Genomic DNA, 23,241 nt, shown 5'->3' with positions numbered 1-23,241 from the left:
AGACACTTGCGTCAAGGAAACCACAACGAGCGATAGTGTAGAATTGGAGACTGGGTTGCTGCCAGTGGGAGCCATGGGAAAAGATGCGCCTCCTTCTGCCGTTGTGGAATGCGATACGCGGACTTTTGTCCGAAAAAAGGAACAGGCGACGTCAGACGTATCATCCGGTACTTCTCCTGACAGGTCGCAAACTTCATCTCCTGCTAGATCGCCGAAGAGATCTTCGAAGAAAGGCAAGAAGAGGAGATTGGCACACAAAGCAGCAGAGAGTTTAGCTCCTGCATTGCGGGAAAAGTTAAAACATTTAAGGGATAATGAACGACTACGAGAACAATGCCCAGTAGCACGAGTTAACGAGTGTACTGAAGCGGAGATGAGTCGTGCCGATGCAGATGATCTTCAACAACAACCTCGCGCACCGCTTGGCGTCGCAGGTTTGCAGACCGGCACTACTATGGATTTAGACCGAACTGTCTCTGGAAAAGGACTTGATTGGGCCGATGCCCAAGAAGATCGCACCGACCACGGAATGGAGATGGACCTGACACATGCTAGTGGCATTTAATTTTTTTTTTTACTGTCTATTTTTCTTTCTGACAGACAGAATGGAATGGTACAGACGTGACTCTGCATGGGGTATACTTCATTAGCCAATTTCTTTTACCTGCACCTATGCCAACGGAACTGACATATAATGTGACCACGATCAATATAAATCGGATTCGCAGTGAAACGAAAGTCGCTTCTTTAAAAGATTTCCTTTACCAGTCGGATACTGATATAGCCCTCCTACAGGAATTTAATGTCCACAACTTTTATGTCCCAGGTTTTCAAGAGATTTTAAATATTGCACCGGAAGCCACATGTGGGACTGCGATCCTTGTCAAAGATGGTATTGATGTGAAGGATATTTGTCTGTTAGAAAATGGGAGGGGCATCAGTTGTAAAATTTTTACTACTACTGTTTTAAATGTATATGTCCCCTCTGGTAACAACGCTAGAGATGATAGGGCTAATTTTTTTAAGAACGATATGGTCTATTTACTTAAGGGGAATCCGGCGGAAGCTTTAATCGGTGGTGACTTTAATTGTGTACTTCACAAAAAGGATCAGCGACCAAATTTTAACTTCTCCAGGGAACTGGCGGCTTTGGTGACAAACATGAAGTGGACAGACGTGTGGGAAAGCAAATACCCCACGTTAGTCAAATTTACGTACATCAGTAGTCGCTCGCAAAGCAGAATAGACAGAATATACGTCACAGCAAACCTGGAAAATAAAATCAGTAGTATCGAAGTAATTCCCACTACCTTTTCGGACCATCTCGCAGTGAAATGCAGCATTCGTTTTCAGAAGCAAGGAACGTATTGGGGTCGCCCCTTATGGAAGCTGAATACCCATATGTTGTTCGAGGGTGCCCTATCAAGAACAGTAGCGGAGGTATGGCAGGCTGCTCTACGTATGCGCCATAAATACAGCTCTCGCCTTGCGTGGTGGACCTCATGTGCTAAAAAGAAATTGAGATCATCCCTAATAGCTTACGGGAGGGAGCGAGCGATGTGGTCTCGCAATACCGTTGAATTTTACTATACATGCTTAAGGGAACTATCAGCTCAGCAGATGACTGATGAGGTTTTCATTGAAATAAAGAAGATCAAGGCTCACCTCATAAGTCTCAAGCGACAACAGCTGGAGGGTTTAAAAATTAAATCTCGTGTCCCGACAACGGTGGAGGACGAAAACGCATCGCTGTACCACTTACTCGAACATGAAAGAAATAGAAGACGAGCGTTTATTGCTTGTCTTAGAGTGGGCGATAACCGGGTGCTGACGGAACACTCTGACATTTTAAATGCAGTTTATGGATTTTATCGTACGTTATATACTGATACCCGGTATAATCTAGACTGTGCGAACGATTTGCTACGAACTACAGGTATCGACAACGTTATCAATGACGAGGACAATGTGTCCCTTACCACTGCGATCACATGTGAGGAGGTGTTTGATATACTTAAATATTCGCCTACCCGTAAGTCCCCAGGGCCTGATGGCTTGCCTGTAGAGTTTTATTGTAAATTTTGGCCTCTCATCGGTAATCAATTCACAGAAGTGATAAATGAAGTGTTGCAAGGTGTTACTGTTCCACGCGAGTTCAAAGAAAGCGTAACTGTGCTAATACCAAAGGGAAGGAACGCGACAGTTAAAGATCTCAATCAATTGAGACCAATATGTTTGATGAACTCGGATTATAAAATAATTGCACGTGTACTGAAGGAAAGACTGAGACCTCTAATGGAGAAGATCATAGGTGACCACCAAACCTGTCTCTCGGGGCGGAATATTTTTAAAACTGTTTGTGAATATAGGGATGTCTCTGCAATTTTTGCAACGTCATCCTCACCAGGAGGCCTTGCCTTTATCGACTTCTCAAAGGCTTTTGACAGGGTCAACCACTTATTTTTGTTCAGAACGTTGACCTATGTGGGTTTTAGTCAACATTTTGTGCAAGTTTTAATTAACATTGTTGAAGGCATCCAAACACAAGTGTCTGTAAATGGGCATTTCACTCCACCCATTGAAATTCGCAACGGCGTCCCGCAGGGAAGTCCTTTGTCAATGCTCCTGTATGTTGTTGCACTGGAGCCTTTACTAAGGAGACTCGATGTCGATCTTGAGGGCATCACGATATCTGGCGTTAACAACGTCACCAATGCATATGCTGATGACGTTGGAGTGGTTATTCGTAGTAACGAAGATTTAGAGAAATTAACTACGAATATTCAGATCTTTTGTGAAGCTACAGGCGCTAGGGTTAACGAGGTGAAGAGTTCGTTTTTAAATCTTAAAGGTCTTCAAGATGTCCGTTTGGAATGGGCACGCTCCGTCGATCGTCACACCGCTCTGGGTGTCACCTTTTACCGATGTCCGCTTCAGACCATGACCTACAATTGGAAGAAAGTACTGGATACAATCAGAGGAGCCACAATACTCAATCAGACCAGACATCTGAACATTAAACAACGAATCAGAATAATTAATTGGTCCATTTTATCAAAAGCTATATATATAGGTCAAATATTGCCAGTTTCGAAACCCATTGCCAAACGTATAATGAGTATCATTTGCCGATTTATATGGACAGGGAATATTTTTAGAGTAGCAGTCGGTACAGTTACGTTACCTTCCGCTGAAGGTGGCCTAGGTTTAACAGATATATGGCGGAAGACTACGGCGTTATATATAAAGAGGACCCTACAAATTATAGAAAAACATCCACATAGTATTACAGCCAGGCTGTATCGACTCCTACAGCCAGAAAATTTACGTCCACCCATAAATATAGGCGGAATTAATTATAAATTGAAATATATTCGCCAGTTCTTTTTAGAGATTAGCTACATGGACAGTATTGTCACGAATCCACAATCAAGGAATTGCAGGAAATTAATGGAACTCTTAACAACGAAAGAACATGTCAACAAAATGGAGTGCAGATATCCCGACAAAGACTGGAAAAGAATTTGGAAAAATATTAGTAATCGTGAACTGTCTTCCGACATTCAGGCAACCTGGTACCGAGTTGTTAATAACGTAGTTTCCACTAACGAAAAGTTGCACTCCATTGGTCTTAGTGACACGATTGTGTGCACCCGATGTGACGCAGTTGACACATTGATCCACCGCTTTCTCTGTGGCGGATACGCCGAAATATGGAGGGGACTCCAACGGCGGGTAGCCTTTATAACCAGAACTGTTAGTACTGAGATCAATGTTGAAAAATTACTCTTCCCCGATGGTGTTTTCTTCCCTGTCCAGAAAACCAATGCTGTGTTGTGGTTGTTTGGCAATTATGTACATTACGTTATATCTGAACACGGCAATGACCGTGTTTTAGAATACGAATTATACGAACGAGCAAAATATTATCAGATATGTACGCGCAGGGACCACAAAAATACTTTTGGTAACATGTTACACATTCTGTTTCAGAGACAAGGGATTGGATAAACATCTTAATAGCCCTCGTCTACGAAAAATGTAGTCACAGGCCAAAGTAGGGGATCGCTGTTGAGGGTGAAGTACGGTGGGGACTTCGTGTGCCCCAGGGCCGCTACGGTAGCCGTGAAGGCCTCGGACAGAACCCCGAAACGGCACTGCGGCTTCACACTTACTGCTGGATGAACCCCATATCTCCAGCAACTACTTTCATCTATGATGATTTTCCAGGATCTTGGTAATATCGGAAGGTGGTTTCGTTGCACACAATGCAGTGGAAGCTTCTTGCACGTGTTCCTCAGTTACAATCTTTCTATTTTGTTTAATTTATTTCAGTATGAAGCAAGAGTGACAATTTATTAATTCCCAAGAAGCCTTAATTTTTCAATTTTCAGTTCTACGGAGGAGAAGCCTCACATGGCGAAGAAGCCAAACATCATTTCATTTCCCTAACTGTCACAGTAAATTTGAAAAAAAAAAAATCAGTCGATATAGCATAGAAGCTCGCCGAAGAAGGCATAAAAGGAGAGCGAATGGATGGGCTGTGTGGGGAGAAGGGAGGCCAAAAAAAAAAAAAAAAAAAAAAAAGTGGCTAGGATACCTGGCTTTCACTCAACAGGTCCGGCTTCGATTCCCGGTACCGGAACGGAACTATTTGCGCACACAACGCTCCATGTTTTGGTCTTCGAACTGTCGTTGGTCGCCCTTCTTCCTTGGCTTCAACCGAACGCAATCGGGGAAAGCAGGCACGTGATGCAGTTACTGTCAGCACCGGAATAAAGGGAGAAGAGGCACTGGTCCGCTGTTGGGCTGCTACCAGCGTCAGTGAGTAGTCGGTGCAGTCGCCAGTAGCGCCAGAAGCCTACACACACCTTCCACTTAATCACGTTGCTTGAAACCGCTCCAACCACAACAAGCGAAAGCCCGGATAGCTCAGTCGGTAGAGCATTAGGCTTTTAACCTAAGGGTCCAGGGTTCGAGTCCCTGTCCGCGCGAAGATTTTAACGCTTCCATAATGGCTCGTCTCGTAGCGATAGTAGCCCTGTCGTAATCAGTGCACGGTTTTACGTTTCCTGTCGGCATTCTGCGCAGACGCAACCGGTCGGGTTTTTCACGATTCGCGGGGCACCTGTTGGACAAGCAGTCGTGGCCGAGTGGTTAAGGCGTCTGACTAGAAATCAGATTCCCTCTGGGAGCGTAGGTTCGAGTCCTACCGACTGCGTCCGACTTTTCTTTTCTTGTTTTGGAAGAAGAAGCAGAAAATATCGCGTTTTGGTACCTCGCCACACCTCACCTCTCACAGCCGTTTATAGTGCCTGTCCTTTAGATAAGGGCGATTTCCAAGCGTCAGCTTTCGCGTCAGCCGAGCAAAGTCGGGACAAGTCGGGACATACTACAGGATGGTGCAACGACGAAAAAAAAAAAAACCTTAATTTAACAGCAGGAGCCCACATAATGATACGGAAAAGTTAGCGCCACTTGCGGTGGCCGGGAATCGTACCCGGATCAACTGCTTGGAAGGCAACTATGCTCAACAGTACAACACCACCGCACTGCCGCTGCTCGCAACGCCGCGCTGTGTCGGCTTCCCGCCCGCCGACGGCGGCCCACGGCTATAGGAGCTGCAGGCGCATTACGAGGTAGGAGGGTGCATCCACACGCATTCGGGCAGCGCCTCCAAGCACGCTACGTCTTTGGGCAAGACTCGTCGCCGCTGACGCAAGGTTACTCACACGATAGTGATGAACGGTCGTTTTAAGGCAGTGTAGTGGGGGACTTCGCGAGTTTAGCCCCTTTTTCGACGTCGCTGGGTGGCAATCCCAGTTTCCCTGCCGACAGCTGCTTGGAAAGCACGGGTAGCTTGTCGAGCATCTGTAGTTGAGTGGTTTGTGACTCAGTAGTGCAGTAGGCAGCGCCTAAGTCTCATAATCTTAAGGTATGCCGGCACGATTCCCGGTCGATGCATTATTTTGCTCTTGTGGCAACAATGCTGCCGCGCGGATTGCTCGCTTGAGATGGGTCAGCCTCAGGACCTTATAGCTGTATAGCTGCGGCTGCAGTTTAATCTAGAGAGTCGGGACAGCACGTGTAGCAAGACAACAGATTCTTCAGAAAGCGCAAACTGTCTATCTCTAATATGTGAGACTTACCGAGTTTCCTGCGAGGTCGTCTCCGGCGTGCCTCGGTAGCGCAGTAGGCAGCGCGTAAGTCTCATAATCTTAAGGTCGTGAGTTCGATCCTCACCCGGGGCATTCAATTTTCTGCACATCATGACTGCATTAAGGGCGTTGCTGTTGCTAGGAAACGAACTTAACTGTTGTCCGTTATCCACACGGAGTCCACGCCTCAGCGTCAAAATGTTTACTTCCAATTATGACGACGTAACAACTTTGATATTTCTCCTCCGTGTTACAAGCAAAATGCGATGCACACAGCAATGGACAGTCAATTTTGAACTGTGCGCCATGCCGGTCTGTAGGCGCGGATATGATCGCAAGCAGAGAACAGCACTGAGTCCAGATTCAGCACAAAATACAATAAGAGACGGAGTAAATCTCACCGCTGTAGAGCAAGTCCTGTGTGGTCTAGTGGCTAGGATACCTGGCTTTCACTCAACAGGTCCGGCTTCGATTCCCGGTACCGGAACGGAACTATTTGCGCACACAACGCTCCATGTTTTGGTCTTCGAACTGTCGTTGGTCGCCCTTCTTCCTTGGCTTCAACCGAACGCAATCGGGGAAAGCAGGCACGTGATGCAGTTACTGTCAGCACCGGAATAAAGGGAGAAGAGGCACTGGTCCGCTGTTGGGCTGCTACCAGCGTCAGTGAGTAGTCGGTGCAGTCGCCAGTAGCGCCAGAAGCCTACACACACCTTCCACTTAATCACGTTGCTTGAAACCGCTCCAACCACAACAAGCGAAAGCCCGGATAGCTCAGTCGGTAGAGCATTAGGCTTTTAACCTAAGGGTCCAGGGTTCGAGTCCCTGTCCGCGCGAAGATTTTAACGCTTCCATAATGGCTCGTCTCGTAGCGATAGTAGCCCTGTCGTAATCAGTGCACGGTTTTACGTTTCCTGTCGGCATTCTGCGCAGACGCAACCGGTCGGGTTTTTCACGATTCGAGGGGCACCTGTTGGACAAGCAGTCGTGGCCGAGTGGTTAAGGCGTCTGACTAGAAATCAGATTCTCTCTGGGAGCGTAGGTTCGAGTCCTACCGACTGCGTCCGATTTTTCTTTTCTTGTTTTGGAAGAAGAAGCAGAAAATATCGCGTTTTGGTACCTCGCCACACCTCACCTCTCACAGCCGTTTATAGTGCCTGTCCTTTAGATAAGGGCGATTTCCAAGCGTCAGCTTTCGCGTCAGCCGAGCAAAGTCGGGACAAGTCGGGACATACTACAGGATGGTGCAACGACGAAAAAAAAAAAACCTTAATTTAACAGCAGGAGCCCACATAATGATACGGAAAAGTTAGCGCCACTTGCGGTGGCCGGGAATCGTACCCGGATCAACTGCTTGGAAGGCAACTATGCTCAACAGTACAACACCACCGCACTGCCGCTGCTCGCAACGCCGCGCTGTGTCGGCTTCCCGCCCGCCGACGGCGGCCCACGGCTATAGGAGCTGCAGGCGCATTACGAGGTAGGAGGGTGCATCCACACGCATTCGGGCAGCGCCTCCAAGCACGCTACGTCTTTGGGCAAGACTCGTCGCCGCTGACGCAAGGTTACGCACACGATAGTGATGAACGGTCGTTTTAAGGCAGTGTAGTGGGGGACTTCGCGAGTTTAGCCCCTTTTTCGACGTCGCTGGGTGGCAATCCCAGTTTCCCTGCCGACAGCTGCTTGGAAAGCACGGGTAGCTTGTCGAGCATCTGTAGTTGAGTGGTTTGTGACTCAGTAGTGCAGTAGGCAGCGCCTAAGTCTCATAATCTTAAGGTATGCCGGCACGATTCCCGGTCGATGCATTATTTTGCTCTTGTGGCAACAATGCTGCCGCGCGGATTGCTCGCTTAAGATGGGTCAGCCTCAGGACCTTATAGCTGTATAGCTGCGGCTGCAGTTTAATCTAGAGAGTCGGGACAGCACGTGTAGCAAGACAACAGATTCTTCAGAAAGCGCAAACTGTCTATCTCTAATATGTGAGACTTACCGAGTTTCCTGCGAGGTCGTCTCCGGCGTGCCTCGGTAGCGCAGTAGGCAGCGCGTAAGTCTCATAATCTTAAGGTCGTGAGTTCGATCCTCACCCGGGGCATTCAATTTTCTGCACATCATGACTGCATTAAGGGCGTTGCTGTTGCTAGGAAACGAACTTAACTGTTGTCCGTTATCCACACGGAGTCCACGCCTCAGCGTCAAAATGTTTACTTCCAATTATGACGACGTAACAACTTTGATATTTCTCCTCCGTGTTACAAGCAAAATGCGATGCACACAGCAATGGACAGTCAATTTTGAACTGTGCGCCATGCCGGTCTGTAGGCGCGGATATGATCGCAAGCAGAGAACAGCACTGAGTCCAGATTCAGCACAAAATACAATAAGAGACGGAGTAAATCTCACCGCTGTAGAGCAAGTCCTGTGTGGTCTAGTGGCTAGGATACCTGGCTTTCACTCAACAGGTCCGGCTTCGATTCCCGGTACCGGAACGGAACTATTTGCGCACACAACGCTCCATGTTTTGGTCTTCGAACTGTCGTTGGTCGCCCTTCTTCCTTGGCTTCAACCGAACGCAATCGGGGAAAGCAGGCACGTGATGCAGTTACTGTCAGCACCGGAATAAAGGGAGAAGAGGCACTGGTCCGCTGTTGGGCTGCTACCAGCGTCAGTGAGTAGTCGGTGCAGTCGCCAGTAGCGCCAGAAGCCTACACACACCTTCCACTTAATCACGTTGCTTGAAACCGCTCCAACCACAACAAGCGAAAGCCCGGATAGCTCAGTCGGTAGAGCATTAGGCTTTTAACCTAAGGGTCCAGGGTTCGAGTCCCTGTCCGCGCGAAGATTTTAACGCTTCCATAATGGCTCGTCTCGTAGCGATAGTAGCCCTGTCGTAATCAGTGCACGGTTTTACGTTTCCTGTCGGCATTCTGCGCAGACGCAACCGGTCGGGTTTTTCACGATTCGAGGGGCACCTGTTGGACAAGCAGTCGTGGCCGAGTGGTTAAGGCGTCTGACTAGAAATCAGATTCCCTCTGGGAGCGTAGGTTCGAGTCCTACCGACTGCGTCCGATTTTTCTTTTCTTGTTTTGGAAGAAGAAGCAGAAAATATCGCGTTTTGGTACCTCGCCACACCTCACCTCTCACAGCCGTTTATAGTGCCTGTCCTTTAGATAAGGGCGATTTCCAAGCGTCAGCTTTCGCGTCAGCCGAGCAAAGTCGGGACAAGTCGGGACATACTACAGGATGGTGCAACGACGAAAAAAAAAAAACCTTAATTTAACAGCAGGAGCCCACATAATGATACGGAAAAGTTAGCGCCACTTGCGGTGGCCGGGAATCGTACCCGGATCAACTGCTTGGAAGGCAACTATGCTCAACAGTACAACACCACCGCACTGCCGCTGCTCGCAACGCCGCGCTGTGTCGGCTTCCCGCCCGCCGACGGCGGCCCACGGCTATAGGAGCTGCAGGCGCATTACGAGGTAGGAGGGTGCATCCACACGCATTCGGGCAGCGCCTCCAAGCACGCTACGTCTTTGGGCAAGACTCGTCGCCGCTGACGCAAGGTTACGCACACGATAGTGATGAACGGTCGTTTTAAGGCAGTGTAGTGGGGGACTTCGCGAGTTTAGCCCCTTTTTCGACGTCGCTGGGTGGCAATCCCAGTTTCCCTGCCGACAGCTGCTTGGAAAGCACGGGTAGCTTGTCGAGCATCTGTAGTTGAGTGGTTTGTGACTCAGTAGTGCAGTAGGCAGCGCCTAAGTCTCATAATCTTAAGGTATGCCGGCACGATTCCCGGTCGATGCATTATTTTGCTCTTGTGGCAACAATGCTGCCGCGCGGATTGCTCGCTTAAGATGGGTCAGCCTCAGGACCTTATAGCTGTATAGCTGCGGCTGCAGTTTAATCTAGAGAGTCGGGACAGCACGTGTAGCAAGACAACAGATTCTTCAGAAAGCGCAAACTGTCTATCTCTAATATGTGAGACTTACCGAGTTTCCTGCGAGGTCGTCTCCGGCGTGCCTCGGTAGCGCAGTAGGCAGCGCGTAAGTCTCATAATCTTAAGGTCGTGAGTTCGATCCTCACCCGGGGCATTCAATTTTCTGCACATCATGACTGCATTAAGGGCGTTGCTGTTGCTAGGAAACGAACTTAACTGTTGTCCGTTATCCACACGGAGTCCACGCCTCAGCGTCAAAATGTTTACTTCCAATTATGACGACGTAACAACTTTGATATTTCTCCTCCGTGTTACAAGCAAAATGCGATGCACACAGCAATGGACAGTCAATTTTGAACTGTGCGCCATGCCGGTCTGTAGGCGCGGATATGATCGCAAGCAGAGAACAGCACTGAGTCCAGATTCAGCACAAAATACAATAAGAGACGGAGTAAATCTCACCGCTGTAGAGCAAGTCCTGTGTGGTCTAGTGGCTAGGATACCTGGCTTTCACTCAACAGGTCCGGCTTCGATTCCCGGTACCGGAACGGAACTATTTGCGCACACAACGCTCCATGTTTTGGTCTTCGAACTGTCGTTGGTCGCCCTTCTTCCTTGGCTTCAACCGAACGCAATCGGGGAAAGCAGGCACGTGATGCAGTTACTGTCAGCACCGGAATAAAGGGAGAAGAGGCACTGGTCCGCTGTTGGGCTGCTACCAGCGTCAGTGAGTAGTCGGTGCAGTCGCCAGTAGCGCCAGAAGCCTACACACACCTTCCACTTAATCACGTTGCTTGAAACCGCTCCAACCACAACAAGCGAAAGCCCGGATAGCTCAGTCGGTAGAGCATTAGGCTTTTAACCTAAGGGTCCAGGGTTCGAGTCCCTGTCCGCGCGAAGATTTTAACGCTTCCATAATGGCTCGTCTCGTAGCGATAGTAGCCCTGTCGTAATCAGTGCACGGTTTTACGTTTCCTGTCGGCATTCTGCGCAGACGCAACCGGTCGGGTTTTTCACGATTCGAGGGGCACCTGTTGGACAAGCAGTCGTGGCCGAGTGGTTAAGGCGTCTGACTAGAAATCAGATTCCCTCTGGGAGCGTAGGTTCGAGTCCTACCGACTGCGTCCGATTTTTCTTTTCTTGTTTTGGAAGAAGAAGCAGAAAATATCGCGTTTTGGTACCTCGCCACACCTCACCTCTCACAGCCGTTTATAGTGCCTGTCCTTTAGATAAGGGCGATTTCCAAGCGTCAGCTTTCGCGTCAGCCGAGCAAAGTCGGGACAAGTCGGGACATACTACAGGATGGTGCAACGACGAAAAAAAAAAAACCTTAATTTAACAGCAGGAGCCCACATAATGATACGGAAAAGTTAGCGCCACTTGCGGTGGCCGGGAATCGTACCCGGATCAACTGCTTGGAAGGCAACTATGCTCAACAGTACAACACCACCGCACTGCCGCTGCTCGCAACGCCGCGCTGTGTCGGCTTCCCGCCCGCCGACGGCGGCCCACGGCTATAGGAGCTGCAGGCGCATTACGAGGTAGGAGGGTGCATCCACACGCATTCGGGCAGCGCCTCCAAGCACGCTACGTCTTTGGGCAAGACTCGTCGCCGCTGACGCAAGGTTACTCACACGATAGTGATGAACGGTCGTTTTAAGGCAGTGTAGTGGGGGACTTCGCGAGTTTAGCCCCTTTTTCGACGTCGCTGGGTGGCAATCCCAGTTTCCCTGCCGACAGCTGCTTGGAAAGCACGGGTAGCTTGTCGAGCATCTGTAGTTGAGTGGTTTGTGACTCAGTAGTGCAGTAGGCAGCGCCTAAGTCTCATAATCTTAAGGTATGCCGGCACGATTCCCGGTCGATGCATTATTTTGCTCTTGTGGCAACAATGCTGCCGCGCGGATTGCTCGCTTGAGATGGGTCAGCCTCAGGACCTTATAGCTGTATAGCTGCGGCTGCAGTTTAATCTAGAGAGTCGGGACAGCACGTGTAGCAAGACAACAGATTCTTCAGAAAGCGCAAACTGTCTATCTCTAATATGTGAGACTTACCGAGTTTCCTGCGAGGTCGTCTCCGGCGTGCCTCGGTAGCGCAGTAGGCAGCGCGTAAGTCTCATAATCTTAAGGTCGTGAGTTCGATCCTCACCCGGGGCATTCAATTTTCTGCACATCATGACTGCATTAAGGGCGTTGCTGTTGCTAGGAAACGAACTTAACTGTTGTCCGTTATCCACACGGAGTCCACGCCTCAGCGTCAAAATGTTTACTTCCAATTATGACGACGTAACAACTTTGATATTTCTCCTCCGTGTTACAAGCAAAATGCGATGCACACAGCAATGGACAGTCAATTTTGAACTGTGCGCCATGCCGGTCTGTAGGCGCGGATATGATCGCAAGCAGAGAACAGCACTGAGTCCAGATTCAGCACAAAATACAATAAGAGACGGAGTAAATCTCACCGCTGTAGAGCAAGTCCTGTGTGGTCTAGTGGCTAGGATACCTGGCTTTCACTCAACAGGTCCGGCTTCGATTCCCGGTACCGGAACGGAACTATTTGCGCACACAACGCTCCATGTTTTGGTCTTCGAACTGTCGTTGGTCGCCCTTCTTCCTTGGCTTCAACCGAACGCAATCGGGGAAAGCAGGCACGTGATGCAGTTACTGTCAGCACCGGAATAAAGGGAGAAGAGGCACTGGTCCGCTGTTGGGCTGCTACCAGCGTCAGTGAGTAGTCGGTGCAGTCGCCAGTAGCGCCAGAAGCCTACACACACCTTCCACTTAATCACGTTGCTTGAAACCGCTCCAACCACAACAAGCGAAAGCCCGGATAGCTCAGTCGGTAGAGCATTAGGCTTTTAACCTAAGGGTCCAGGGTTCGAGTCCCTGTCCGCGCGAAGATTTTAACGCTTCCATAATGGCTCGTCTCGTAGCGATAGTAGCCCTGTCGTAATCAGTGCACGGTTTTACGTTTCCTGTCGGCATTCTGCGCAGACGCAACCGGTCGGGTTTTTCACGATTCGAGGGGCACCTGTTGGACAAGCAGTCGTGGCCGAGTGGTTAAGGCGTCTGACTAGAAATCAGATTCTCTCTGGGAGCGTAGGTTCGAGTCCTACCGACTGCGTCCGATTTTTCTTTTCTTGTTTTGGAAGAAGAAGCAGAAAATATCGCGTTTTGGTACCTCGCCACACCTCACCTCTCACAGCCGTTTATAGTGCCTGTCCTTTAGATAAGGGCGATTTCCAAGCGTCAGCTTTCGCGTCAGCCGAGCAAAGTCGGGACAAGTCGGGACATACTACAGGATGGTGCAACGACGAAAAAAAAAAAAACCTTAATTTAACAGCAGGAGCCCACATAATGATACGGAAATGTTAGCGCCACTTGCGGTGGCCGGGAATCGTACCCGGATCAACTGCTTGGAAGGCAACTATGCTCAACAGTACAACACCACCGCACTGCCGCTGCTCGCAACGCCGCGCTGTGTCGGCTTCCCGCCCGCCGACGGCGGCCCACGGCTATAGGAGCTGCAGGCGCATTACGAGGTAGGAGGGTGCATCCACACGCATTCGGGCAGCGCCTCCAAGCACGCTACGTCTTTGGGCAAGACTCGTCGCCGCTGACGCAAGGTTACTCACACGATAGTGATGAACGGTCGTTTTAAGGCAGTGTAGTGGGGGACTTCGCGAGTTTAGCCCCTTTTTCGACGTCGCTGGGTGGCAATCCCAGTTTCCCTGCCGACAGCTGCTTGGAAAGCACGGGTAGCTTGTCGAGCATCTGTAGTTGAGTGGTTTGTGACTCAGTAGTGCAGTAGGCAGCGCCTAAGTCTCATAATCTTAAGGTATGCCGGCACGATTCCCGGTCGATGCATTATTTTGCTCTTGTGGCAACAATGCTGCCGCGCGGATTTCTCGCTTGAGATGGGTCAGCCTCAGGACCTTATAGCTGTATAGCTGCGGCTGCAGTTTAATCTAGAGAGTCGGGACAGCACGTGTAGCAAGACAACAGATTCTTCAGAAAGCGCAAACTGTCTATCTCTAATATGTGAGACTTACCGAGTTTCCTGCGAGGTCGTCTCCGGCGTGCCTCGGTAGCGCAGTAGGCAGCGCGTAAGTCTCATAATCTTAAGGTCGTGAGTTCGATCCTCACCCGGGGCATTCAATTTTCTGCACATCATGACTGCATTAAGGGCGTTGCTGTTGCTAGGAAACGAACTTAACTGTTGTCCGTTATCCACACGGAGTCCACGCCTCAGCGTCAAAATGTTTACTTCCAATTATGACGACGTAACAACTTTGATATTTCTCCTCCGTGTTACAAGCAAAATGCGATGCACACAGCAATGGACAGTCAATTTTGAACTGTGCGCCATGCCGGTCTGTAGGCGCGGATATGATCGCAAGCAGAGAACAGCACTGAGTCCAGATTCAGCACAAAATACAATAAGAGACGGAGTAAATCTCACCGCTGTAGAGCAAGTCCTGTGTGGTCTAGTGGCTAGGATACCTGGCTTTCACTCAACAGGTCCGGCTTCGATTCCCGGTACCGGAACGGAACTATTTGCGCACACAACGCTCCATGTTTTGGTCTTCGAACTGTCGTTGGTCGCCCTTCTTCCTTGGCTTCAACCGAACGCAATCGGGGAAAGCAGGCACGTGATGCAGTTACTGTCAGCACCGGAATAAAGGGAGAAGAGGCACTGGTCCGCTGTTGGGCTGCTACCAGCGTCAGTGAGTAGTCGGTGCAGTCGCCAGTAGCGCCAGAAGCCTACACACACCTTCCACTTAATCACGTTGCTTGAAACCGCTCCAACCACAACAAGCGAAAGCCCGGATAGCTCAGTCGGTAGAGCATTAGGCTTTTAACCTAAGGGTCCAGGGTTCGAGTCCCTGTCCGCGCGAAGATTTTAACGCTTCCATAATGGCTCGTCTCGTAGCGATAGTAGCCCTGTCGTAATCAGTGCACGGTTTTACGTTTCCTGTCGGCATTCTGCGCAGACGCAACCGGTCGGGTTTTTCACGATTCGAGGGGCACCTGTTGGACAAGCAGTCGTGGCCGAGTGGTTAAGGCGTCTGACTAGAAATCAGATTCTCTCTGGGAGCGTAGGTTCGAGTCCTACCGACTGCGTCCGATTTTTCTTTTCTTGTTTTGGAAGAAGAAGCAGAAAATATCGCGTTTTGGTACCTCGCCACACCTCACCTCTCACAGCCGTTTATAGTGCCTGTCCTTTAGATAAGGGCGATTTCCAAGCGTCAGCTTTCGCGTCAGCCGAGCAAAGTCGGGACAAGTCGGGACATACTACAGGATGGTGCAACGACGAAAAAAAAAAAAAACCTTAATTTAACAGCAGGAGCCCACATAATGATACGGAAAAGTTAGCGCCACTTGCGGTGGCCGGGAATCGTACCCGGATCAACTGCTTGGAAGGCAACTATGCTCAACAGTACAACACCACCGCACTGCCGCTGCTCGCAACGCCGCGCTGTGTCGGCTTCCCGCCCGCCGACGGCGGCCCACGGCTATAGGAGCTGCAGGCGCATTACGAGGTAGGAGGGTGCATCCACACGCATTCGGGCAGCGCCTCCAAGCACGCTACGTCTTTGGGCAAGACTCGTCGCCGCTGACGCAAGGTTACTCACACGATAGTGATGAACGGTCGTTTTAAGGCAGTGTAGTGGGGGACTTCGCGAGTTTAGCCCCTTTTTCGACGTCGCTGGGTGGCAATCCCAGTTTCCCTGCCGACAGCTGCTTGGAAAGCACGGGTAGCTTGTCGAGCATCTGTAGTTGAGTGGTTTGTGACTCAGTAGTGCAGTAGGCAGCGCCTAAGTCTCATAATCTTAAGGTATGCCGGCACGATTCCCGGTCGATGCATTATTTTGCTCTTGTGGCAACAATGCTGCCGCGCGGATTGCTCGCTTGAGATGGGTCAGCCTCAGGACCTTATAGCTGTATAGCTGCGGCTGCAGTTTAATCTAGAGAGTCGGGACAGCACGTGTAGCAAGACAACAGATTCTTCAGAAAGCGCAAACTGTCTATCTCTAATATGTGAGACTTACCGAGTTTCCTGCGAGGTCGTCTCCGGCGTGCCTCGGTAGCGCAGTAGGCAGCGCGTAAGTCTCATAATCTTAAGGTCGTGAGTTCGATCCTCACCCGGGGCATTCAATTTTCTGCACATCATGACTGCATTAAGGGCGTTGCTGTTGCTAGGAAACGAACTTAACTGTTGTCCGTTATCCACACGGAGTCCACGCCTCAGCGTCAAAATGTTTACTTCCAATTATGACGACGTAACAACTTTGATATTTCTCCTCCGTGTTACAAGCAAAATGCGATGCACACAGCAATGGACAGTCAATTTTGAACTGTGCGCCATGCCGGTCTGTAGGCGCGGATATGATCGCAAGCAGAGAACAGCACTGAGTCCAGATTCAGCACAAAATACAATAAGAGACGGAGTAAATCTCACCGCTGTAGAGCAAGTCCTGTGTGGTCTAGTGGCTAGGATACCTGGCTTTCACTCAACAGGTCCGGCTTCGATTCCCGGTACCGGAACGGAACTATTTGCGCACACAACGCTCCATGTTTTGGTCTTCGAACTGTCGTTGGTCGCCCTTCTTCCTTGGCTTCAACCGAACGCAATCGGGGAAAGCAGGCACGTGATGCAGTTACTGTCAGCACCGGAATAAAGGGAGAAGAGGCACTGGTCCGCTGTTGGGCTGCTACCAGCGTCAGTGAGTAGTCGGTGCAGTCGCCAGTAGCGCCAGAAGCCTACACACACCTTCCACTTAATCACGTTGCTTGAAACCGCTCCAACCACAACAAGCGAAAGCCCGGATAGCTCAGTCGGTAGAGCATTAGGCTTTTAACCTAAGGGTCCAGGGTTCGAGTCCCTGTCCGCGCGAAGATTTTAACGCTTCCATAATGGCTCGTCTCGTAGCGATAGTAGCCCTGTCGTAATCAGTGCACGGTTTTACGTTTCCTGTCGGCATTCTGCGCAGACGCAACCGGTCGGGTTTTTCACGATTCGAGGGGCACCTGTTGGACAAGCAGTCGTGGCCGAGTGGTTAAGGCGTCTGACTAGAAATCAGATTCTCTCTGGGAGCGTAGGTTCGAGTCCTACCGACTGCGTCCGATTTTTCTTTTCTTGTTTTGGAAGAAGAAGCAGAAAATATCGCGTTTTGGTACCTCGCCACACCTCACCTCTCACAGCCGTTTATAGTGCCTGTCCTTTAGATAAGGGCGATTTCCAAGCGTCAGCTTTCGCGTCAGCCGAGCAAAGTCGGGACAAGTCGGGACATACTACAGGATGGTGCAACGACGAAAAAAAAAAAACCTTAATTTAACAGCAGGAGCCCACATAATGATACGGAAAAGTTAGCGCCACTTGCGGTGGCCGGGAATCGTACCCGGATCAACTGCTTGGAAGGCAACTATGCTCAACAGTACAACACCACCGCACTGCCGCTGCTCGCAACGCCGCGCTGTGTCGGCTTCCCGCCCGCCGACGGCGGCCCACGGCTATAGGAGCTGCAGGCGCATTACGAGGTAGGAGGGTGCATCCACACGCATTCGGGCAGCGCCTCCAAGCACGCTACGTCTTTGGGCAAGACTCGTCGCCGCTGACGCAAGGTTACTCACACGATAGTGATGAACGGTCGTTTTAAGGCAGTGTAGTGGGGGACTTCGCGAGTTTAGCCCCTTTTTCGACGTCGCTGGGTGGCAATCCCAGTTTCCCTGCCGACAGCTGCTTGGAAAGCACGGGTAGCTTGTCGAGCATCTGTAGTTGAGTGGTTTGTGACTCAGTAGTGCAGTAGGCAGCGCCTAAGTCTCATAATCTTAAGGTATGCCGGCACGATTCCCGGTCGATGCATTATTTTGCTCTTGTGGCAACAATGCTGCCGCGCGGATTTCTCGCTTGAGATGGGTCAGCCTCAGGACCTTATAGCTGTATAGCTGCGGCTGCAGTTTAATCTAGAGAGTCGGGACAGCACGTGTAGCAAGACAACAGATTCTTCAGAAAGCGCAAACTGTCTATCTCTAATATGTGAGACTTACCGAGTTTCCTGCGAGGTCGTCTCCGGCGTGCCTCGGTAGCGCAGTAGGCAGCGCGTAAGTCTCATAATCTTAAGGTCGTGAGTTCGATCCTCACCCGGGGCATTCAATTTTCTGCACATCATGACTGCATTAAGGGCGTTGCTGTTGCTAGGAAACGAACTTAACTGTTGTCCGTTATCCACACGGAGTCCACGCCTCAGCGTCAAAATGTTTACTTCCAATTATGACGACGTAACAACTTTGATATTTCTCCTCCGTGTTACAAGCAAAATGCGATGCACACAGCAATGGACAGTCAATTTTGAACTGTGCGCCATGCCGGTCTGTAGGCGCGGATATGATCGCAAGCAGAGAACAGCACTGAGTCCAGATTCAGCACAAAATACAATAAGAGACGGAGTAAATCTCACCGCTGTAGAGCAAGTCCTGTGTGGTCTAGTGGCTAGGATACCTGGCTTTCACTCAACAGGTCCGGCTTCGATTCCCGGTACCGGAACGGAACTATTTGCGCACACAACGCTCCATGTTTTGGTCTTCGAACTGTCGTTGGTCGCCCTTCTTCCTTGGCTTCAACCGAACGCAATCGGGGAAAGCAGGCACGTGATGCAGTTACTGTCAGCACCGGAATAAAGGGAGAAGAGGCACTGGTCCGCTGTTGGGCTGCTACCAGCGTCAGTGAGTAGTCGGTGCAGTCGCCAGTAGCGCCAGAAGCCTACACACACCTTCCACTTAATCACGTTGCTTGAAACCGCTCCAACCACAACAAGCGAAAGCCCGGATAGCTCAGTCGGTAGAGCATTAGGCTTTTAACCTAAGGGTCCAGGGTTCGAGTCCCTGTCCGCGCGAAGATTTTAACGCTTCCATAATGGCTCGTCTCGTAGCGATAGTAGCCCTGTCGTAATCAGTGCACGGTTTTACGTTTCCTGTCGGCATTCTGCGCAGACGCAACCGGTCGGGTTTTTCACGATTCGAGGGGCACCTGTTGGACAAGCAGTCGTGGCCGAGTGGTTAAGGCGTCTGACTAGAAATCAGATTCTCTCTGGGAGCGTAGGTTCGAGTCCTACCGACTGCGTCCGATTTTTCTTTTCTTGTTTTGGAAGAAGAAGCAGAAAATATCGCGTTTTGGTACCTCGCCACACCTCACCTCTCACAGCCGTTTATAGTGCCTGTCCTTTAGATAAGGGCGATTTCCAAGCGTCAGCTTTCGCGTCAGCCGAGCAAAGTCGGGACAAGTCGGGACATACTACAGGATGGTGCAACGACGAAAAAAAAAAAACCTTAATTTAACAGCAGGAGCCCACATAATGATACGGAAAAGTTAGCGCCACTTGCGGTGGCCGGGAATCGTACCCGGATCAACTGCTTGGAAGGCAACTATGCTCAACAGTACAACACCACCGCACTGCCGCTGCTCGCAACGCCGCGCTGTGTCGGCTTCCCGCCCGCCGACGGCGGCCCACGGCTATAGGAGCTGCAGGCGCATTACGAGGTAGGAGGGTGCATCCACACGCATTCGGGCAGCGCCTCCAAGCACGCTACGTCTTTGGGCAAGACTCGTCGCCGCTGACGCAAGGTTACTCACACGATAGTGATGAACGGTCGTTTTAAGGCAGTGTAGTGGGGGACTTCGCGAGTTTAGCCCCTTTTTCGACGTCGCTGGGTGGCAATCCCAGTTTCCCTGCCGACAGCTGCTTGGAAAGCACGGGTAGCTTGTCGAGCATCTGTAGTTGAGTGGTTTCTGACTCAGTAGTGCAGTAGGCAGCGCCTAAGTCTCATAATCTTAAGGTATGCCGGCACGATTCCCGGTCGATGCATTATTTTGCTCTTGTGGCAACAATGCTGCCGCGCGGATTGCTCGCTTGAGATGGGTCAGCCTCAGGACCTTATAGCTGTATAGCTGCGGCTGCAGTTTAATCTAGAGAGTCGGGACAGCACGTGTAGCAAGACAACAGATTCTTCAGAAAGCGCAAACTGTCTATCTCTAATATGTGAGACTTACCGAGTTTCCTGCGAGGTCGTCTCCGGCGTGCCTCGGTAGCGCAGTAGGCAGCGCGTAAGTCTCATAATCTTAAGGTCGTGAGTTCGATCCTCACCCGGGGCATTCAATTTTCTGCACATCATGACTGCATTAAGGGCGTTGCTGTTGCTAGGAAACGAACTTAACTGTTGTCCGTTATCCACACGGAGTCCACGCCTCAGCGTCAAAATGTTTACTTCCAATTATGACGACGTAACAACTTTGATATTTCTCCTCCGTGTTACAAGCAAAATGCGATGCACACAGCAATGGACAGTCAATTTTGAACTGTGCGCCATGCCGGTCTGTAGGCGCGGATATGATCGCAAGCAGAGAACAGCACTGAGTCCAGATTCAGCACAAAATACAATAAGAGACGGAGTAAATCTCACCGCTGTAGAGCAAGTCCTGTGTGGTCTAGTGGCTAGGATACCTGGCTTTCACTCAACAGGTCCGGCTTCGATTCCCGGTACCGGAACGGAACTATTTGCGCACACAACGCTCCATGTTTTGGTCTTCGAACTGTCGTTGGTCGCCCTTCTTCCTTGGCTTCAACCGAACGCAATCGGGGAAAGCAGGCACGTGATGCAGTTACTGTCAGCACCGGAATAAAGGGAGAAGAGGCACTGGTCCGCTGTTGGGCTGCTACCAGCGTCAGTGAGTAGTCGGTGCAGTCGCCAGTAGCGCCAGAAGCCTACACACACCTTCCACTTAATCACGTTGCTTGAAACCGCTCCAACCACAACAAGCGAAAGCCCGGATAGCTCAGTCGGTAGAGCATTAGGCTTTTAACCTAAGGGTCCAGGGTTCGAGTCCCTGTCCGCGCGAAGATTTTAACGCTTCCATAATGGCTCGTCTCGTAGCGATAGTAGCCCTGTCGTAATCAGTGCACGGTTTTACGTTTCCTGTCGGCATTCTGCGCAGACGCAACCGGTCGGGTTTTTCACGATTCGAGGGGCACCTGTTGGACAAGCAGTCGTGGCCGAGTGGTTAAGGCGTCTGACTAGAAATCAGATTCTCTCTGGGAGCGTAGGTTCGAGTCCTACCGACTGCGTCCGATTTTTCTTTTCTTGTTTTGGAAGAAGAAGCAGAAAATATCGCGTTTTGGTACCTCGCCACACCTCACCTCTCACAGCCGTTTATAGTGCCTGTCCTTTAGATAAGGGCGATTTCCAAGCGTCAGCTTTCGCGTCAGCCGAGCAAAGTCGGGACAAGTCGGGACATACTACAGGATGGTGCAACGACGAAAAAAAAAAAAACCTTAATTTAACAGCAGGAGCCCACATAATGATACGGAAAAGTTAGCGCCACTTGCGGTGGCCGGGAATCGTACCCGGATCAACTGCTTGGAAGGCAACTATGCTCAACAGTACAACACCACCGCACTGCCGCTGCTCGCAACGCCGCGCTGTGTCGGCTTCCCGCCCGCCGACGGCGGCCCACGGCTATAGGAGCTGCAGGCGCATTACGAGGTAGGAGGGTGCATCCACACGCATTCGGGCAGCGCCTCCAAGCACGCTACGTCTTTGGGCAAGACTCGTCGCCGCTGACGCAAGGTTACTCACACGATAGTGATGAACGGTCGTTTTAAGGCAGTGTAGTGGGGGACTTCGCGAGTTTAGCCCCTTTTTCGACGTCGCTGGGTGGCAATCCCAGTTTCCCTGCCGACAGCTGCTTGGAAAGCACGGGTAGCTTGTCGAGCATCTGTAGTTGAGTGGTTTGTGACTCAGTAGTGCAGTAGGCAGCGCCTAAGTCTCATAATCTTAAGGTATGCCGGCACGATTCCCGGTCGATGCATTATTTTGCTCTTGTGGCAACAATGCTGCCGCGCGGATTGCTCGCTTGAGATGGGTCAGCCTCAGGACCTTATAGCTGTATAGCTGCGGCTGCAGTTTAATCTAGAGAGTCGGGACAGCACGTGTAGCAAGACAACAGATTCTTCAGAAAGCGCAAACTGTCTATCTCTAATATGTGAGACTTACCGAGTTTCCTGCGAGGTCGTCTCCGGCGTGCCTCGGTAGCGCAGTAGGCAGCGCGTAAGTCTCATAATCTTAAGGTCGTGAGTTCGATCCTCACCCGGGGCATTCAATTTTCTGCACATCATGACTGCATTAAGGGCGTTGCTGTTGCTAGGAAACGAACTTAACTGTTGTCCGTTATCCACACGGAGTCCACGCCTCAGCGTCAAAATGTTTACTTCCAATTATGACGACGTAACAACTTTGATATTTCTCCTCCGTGTTACAAGCAAAATGCGATGCACACAGCAATGGACAGTCAATTTTGAACTGTGCGCCATGCCGGTCTGTAGGCGCGGATATGATCGCAAGCAGAGAACAGCACTGAGTCCAGATTCAGCACAAAATACAATAAGAGACGGAGTAAATCTCACCGCTGTAGAGCAAGTCCTGTGTGGTCTAGTGGCTAGGATACCTGGCTTTCACTCAACAGGTCCGGCTTCGATTCCCGGTACCGGAACGGAACTATTTGCGCACACAACGCTCCATGTTTTGGTCTTCGAACTGTCGTTGGTCGCCCTTCTTCCTTGGCTTCAACCGAACGCAATCGGGGAAAGCAGGCACGTGATGCAGTTACTGTCAGCACCGGAATAAAGGGAGAAGAGGCACTGGTCCGCTGTTGGGCTGCTACCAGCGTCAGTGAGTAGTCGGTGCAGTCGCCAGTAGCGCCAGAAGCCTACACACACCTTCCACTTAATCACGTTGCTTGAAACCGCTCCAACCACAACAAGCGAAAGCCCGGATAGCTCAGTCGGTAGAGCATTAGGCTTTTAACCTAAGGGTCCAGGGTTCGAGTCCCTGTCCGCGCGAAGATTTTAACGCTTCCATAATGGCTCGTCTCGTAGCGATAGTAGCCCTGTCGTAATCAGTGCACGGTTTTACGTTTCCTGTCGGCATTCTGCGCAGACGCAACCGGTCGGGTTTTTCACGATTCGAGGGGCACCTGTTGGACAAGCAGTCGTGGCCGAGTGGTTAAGGCGTCTGACTAGAAATCAGATTCCCTCTGGGAGCGTAGGTTCGAGTCCTACCGACTGCGTCCGATTCTTCTTTTCTTGTTTTG

The 23,241-nt window shown here is 50.6% G+C and overlaps 29 non-coding genes across 29 annotated transcripts; all 29 read left to right on the top strand.

Moving 5' to 3' along the window:
• The first annotated feature begins 4,921 nt into the window (after positions 1–4,921).
• On the top strand, positions 4,922–4,994 carry Trnak-uuu (transfer RNA lysine (anticodon UUU)). The gene has a single exon. It is a non-coding gene; the product is annotated as a tRNA-Lys (tRNA).
• Positions 4,995–5,139: 145 nt separating this feature from the next.
• On the top strand, positions 5,140–5,221 carry Trnas-aga (transfer RNA serine (anticodon AGA)). Its single transcript has one exon. It is a non-coding gene; the product is annotated as a tRNA-Ser (tRNA).
• Positions 5,222–6,178: 957 nt separating this feature from the next.
• Positions 6,179–6,251, top strand: Trnam-cau (transfer RNA methionine (anticodon CAU)). Its single transcript has one exon. It is a non-coding gene; the product is annotated as a tRNA-Met (tRNA).
• Positions 6,252–6,921: 670 nt separating this feature from the next.
• Positions 6,922–6,994, top strand: Trnak-uuu (transfer RNA lysine (anticodon UUU)). Its single transcript has one exon. It is a non-coding gene; the product is annotated as a tRNA-Lys (tRNA).
• A 145-nt stretch (positions 6,995–7,139) lies between these two features.
• On the top strand, positions 7,140–7,221 carry Trnas-aga (transfer RNA serine (anticodon AGA)). Its single transcript has one exon. It is a non-coding gene; the product is annotated as a tRNA-Ser (tRNA).
• A 956-nt stretch (positions 7,222–8,177) lies between these two features.
• Positions 8,178–8,250, top strand: Trnam-cau (transfer RNA methionine (anticodon CAU)). Its single transcript has one exon. It is a non-coding gene; the product is annotated as a tRNA-Met (tRNA).
• A 670-nt stretch (positions 8,251–8,920) lies between these two features.
• Trnak-uuu (transfer RNA lysine (anticodon UUU)) lies at positions 8,921–8,993 on the top strand. Its single transcript has one exon. It is a non-coding gene; the product is annotated as a tRNA-Lys (tRNA).
• Positions 8,994–9,138: 145 nt separating this feature from the next.
• On the top strand, positions 9,139–9,220 carry Trnas-aga (transfer RNA serine (anticodon AGA)). Its single transcript has one exon. It is a non-coding gene; the product is annotated as a tRNA-Ser (tRNA).
• A 956-nt stretch (positions 9,221–10,176) lies between these two features.
• Positions 10,177–10,249, top strand: Trnam-cau (transfer RNA methionine (anticodon CAU)). Its single transcript has one exon. It is a non-coding gene; the product is annotated as a tRNA-Met (tRNA).
• Positions 10,250–10,919: 670 nt separating this feature from the next.
• Positions 10,920–10,992, top strand: Trnak-uuu (transfer RNA lysine (anticodon UUU)). The gene has a single exon. It is a non-coding gene; the product is annotated as a tRNA-Lys (tRNA).
• Positions 10,993–11,137: 145 nt separating this feature from the next.
• Positions 11,138–11,219, top strand: Trnas-aga (transfer RNA serine (anticodon AGA)). The gene has a single exon. It is a non-coding gene; the product is annotated as a tRNA-Ser (tRNA).
• A 956-nt stretch (positions 11,220–12,175) lies between these two features.
• On the top strand, positions 12,176–12,248 carry Trnam-cau (transfer RNA methionine (anticodon CAU)). Its single transcript has one exon. It is a non-coding gene; the product is annotated as a tRNA-Met (tRNA).
• A 670-nt stretch (positions 12,249–12,918) lies between these two features.
• Positions 12,919–12,991, top strand: Trnak-uuu (transfer RNA lysine (anticodon UUU)). The gene has a single exon. It is a non-coding gene; the product is annotated as a tRNA-Lys (tRNA).
• Positions 12,992–13,136: 145 nt separating this feature from the next.
• Positions 13,137–13,218, top strand: Trnas-aga (transfer RNA serine (anticodon AGA)). Its single transcript has one exon. It is a non-coding gene; the product is annotated as a tRNA-Ser (tRNA).
• A 957-nt stretch (positions 13,219–14,175) lies between these two features.
• Trnam-cau (transfer RNA methionine (anticodon CAU)) lies at positions 14,176–14,248 on the top strand. The gene has a single exon. It is a non-coding gene; the product is annotated as a tRNA-Met (tRNA).
• A 670-nt stretch (positions 14,249–14,918) lies between these two features.
• Positions 14,919–14,991, top strand: Trnak-uuu (transfer RNA lysine (anticodon UUU)). The gene has a single exon. It is a non-coding gene; the product is annotated as a tRNA-Lys (tRNA).
• Positions 14,992–15,136: 145 nt separating this feature from the next.
• On the top strand, positions 15,137–15,218 carry Trnas-aga (transfer RNA serine (anticodon AGA)). Its single transcript has one exon. It is a non-coding gene; the product is annotated as a tRNA-Ser (tRNA).
• Positions 15,219–16,176: 958 nt separating this feature from the next.
• On the top strand, positions 16,177–16,249 carry Trnam-cau (transfer RNA methionine (anticodon CAU)). The gene has a single exon. It is a non-coding gene; the product is annotated as a tRNA-Met (tRNA).
• Positions 16,250–16,919: 670 nt separating this feature from the next.
• Trnak-uuu (transfer RNA lysine (anticodon UUU)) lies at positions 16,920–16,992 on the top strand. The gene has a single exon. It is a non-coding gene; the product is annotated as a tRNA-Lys (tRNA).
• Positions 16,993–17,137: 145 nt separating this feature from the next.
• On the top strand, positions 17,138–17,219 carry Trnas-aga (transfer RNA serine (anticodon AGA)). The gene has a single exon. It is a non-coding gene; the product is annotated as a tRNA-Ser (tRNA).
• A 956-nt stretch (positions 17,220–18,175) lies between these two features.
• Positions 18,176–18,248, top strand: Trnam-cau (transfer RNA methionine (anticodon CAU)). The gene has a single exon. It is a non-coding gene; the product is annotated as a tRNA-Met (tRNA).
• Positions 18,249–18,918: 670 nt separating this feature from the next.
• On the top strand, positions 18,919–18,991 carry Trnak-uuu (transfer RNA lysine (anticodon UUU)). The gene has a single exon. It is a non-coding gene; the product is annotated as a tRNA-Lys (tRNA).
• Positions 18,992–19,136: 145 nt separating this feature from the next.
• Positions 19,137–19,218, top strand: Trnas-aga (transfer RNA serine (anticodon AGA)). Its single transcript has one exon. It is a non-coding gene; the product is annotated as a tRNA-Ser (tRNA).
• Positions 19,219–20,174: 956 nt separating this feature from the next.
• Trnam-cau (transfer RNA methionine (anticodon CAU)) lies at positions 20,175–20,247 on the top strand. The gene has a single exon. It is a non-coding gene; the product is annotated as a tRNA-Met (tRNA).
• Positions 20,248–20,917: 670 nt separating this feature from the next.
• Trnak-uuu (transfer RNA lysine (anticodon UUU)) lies at positions 20,918–20,990 on the top strand. The gene has a single exon. It is a non-coding gene; the product is annotated as a tRNA-Lys (tRNA).
• A 145-nt stretch (positions 20,991–21,135) lies between these two features.
• Positions 21,136–21,217, top strand: Trnas-aga (transfer RNA serine (anticodon AGA)). The gene has a single exon. It is a non-coding gene; the product is annotated as a tRNA-Ser (tRNA).
• Positions 21,218–22,174: 957 nt separating this feature from the next.
• Positions 22,175–22,247, top strand: Trnam-cau (transfer RNA methionine (anticodon CAU)). Its single transcript has one exon. It is a non-coding gene; the product is annotated as a tRNA-Met (tRNA).
• A 670-nt stretch (positions 22,248–22,917) lies between these two features.
• Positions 22,918–22,990, top strand: Trnak-uuu (transfer RNA lysine (anticodon UUU)). Its single transcript has one exon. It is a non-coding gene; the product is annotated as a tRNA-Lys (tRNA).
• Positions 22,991–23,135: 145 nt separating this feature from the next.
• Positions 23,136–23,217, top strand: Trnas-aga (transfer RNA serine (anticodon AGA)). The gene has a single exon. It is a non-coding gene; the product is annotated as a tRNA-Ser (tRNA).
• The last annotated feature ends 24 nt before the right edge of the window (positions 23,218–23,241 follow it).

This window comes from Schistocerca gregaria, chromosome 3 (genome assembly GCF_023897955.1).
Source record: "Schistocerca gregaria isolate iqSchGreg1 chromosome 3, iqSchGreg1.2, whole genome shotgun sequence".
Taxonomy (NCBI): domain Eukaryota; kingdom Metazoa; phylum Arthropoda; class Insecta; order Orthoptera; family Acrididae; genus Schistocerca; species Schistocerca gregaria.
Note: the sequence above shows the minus strand (reverse complement) of the source record. Positions and strands in the feature narration are given on the sequence as shown.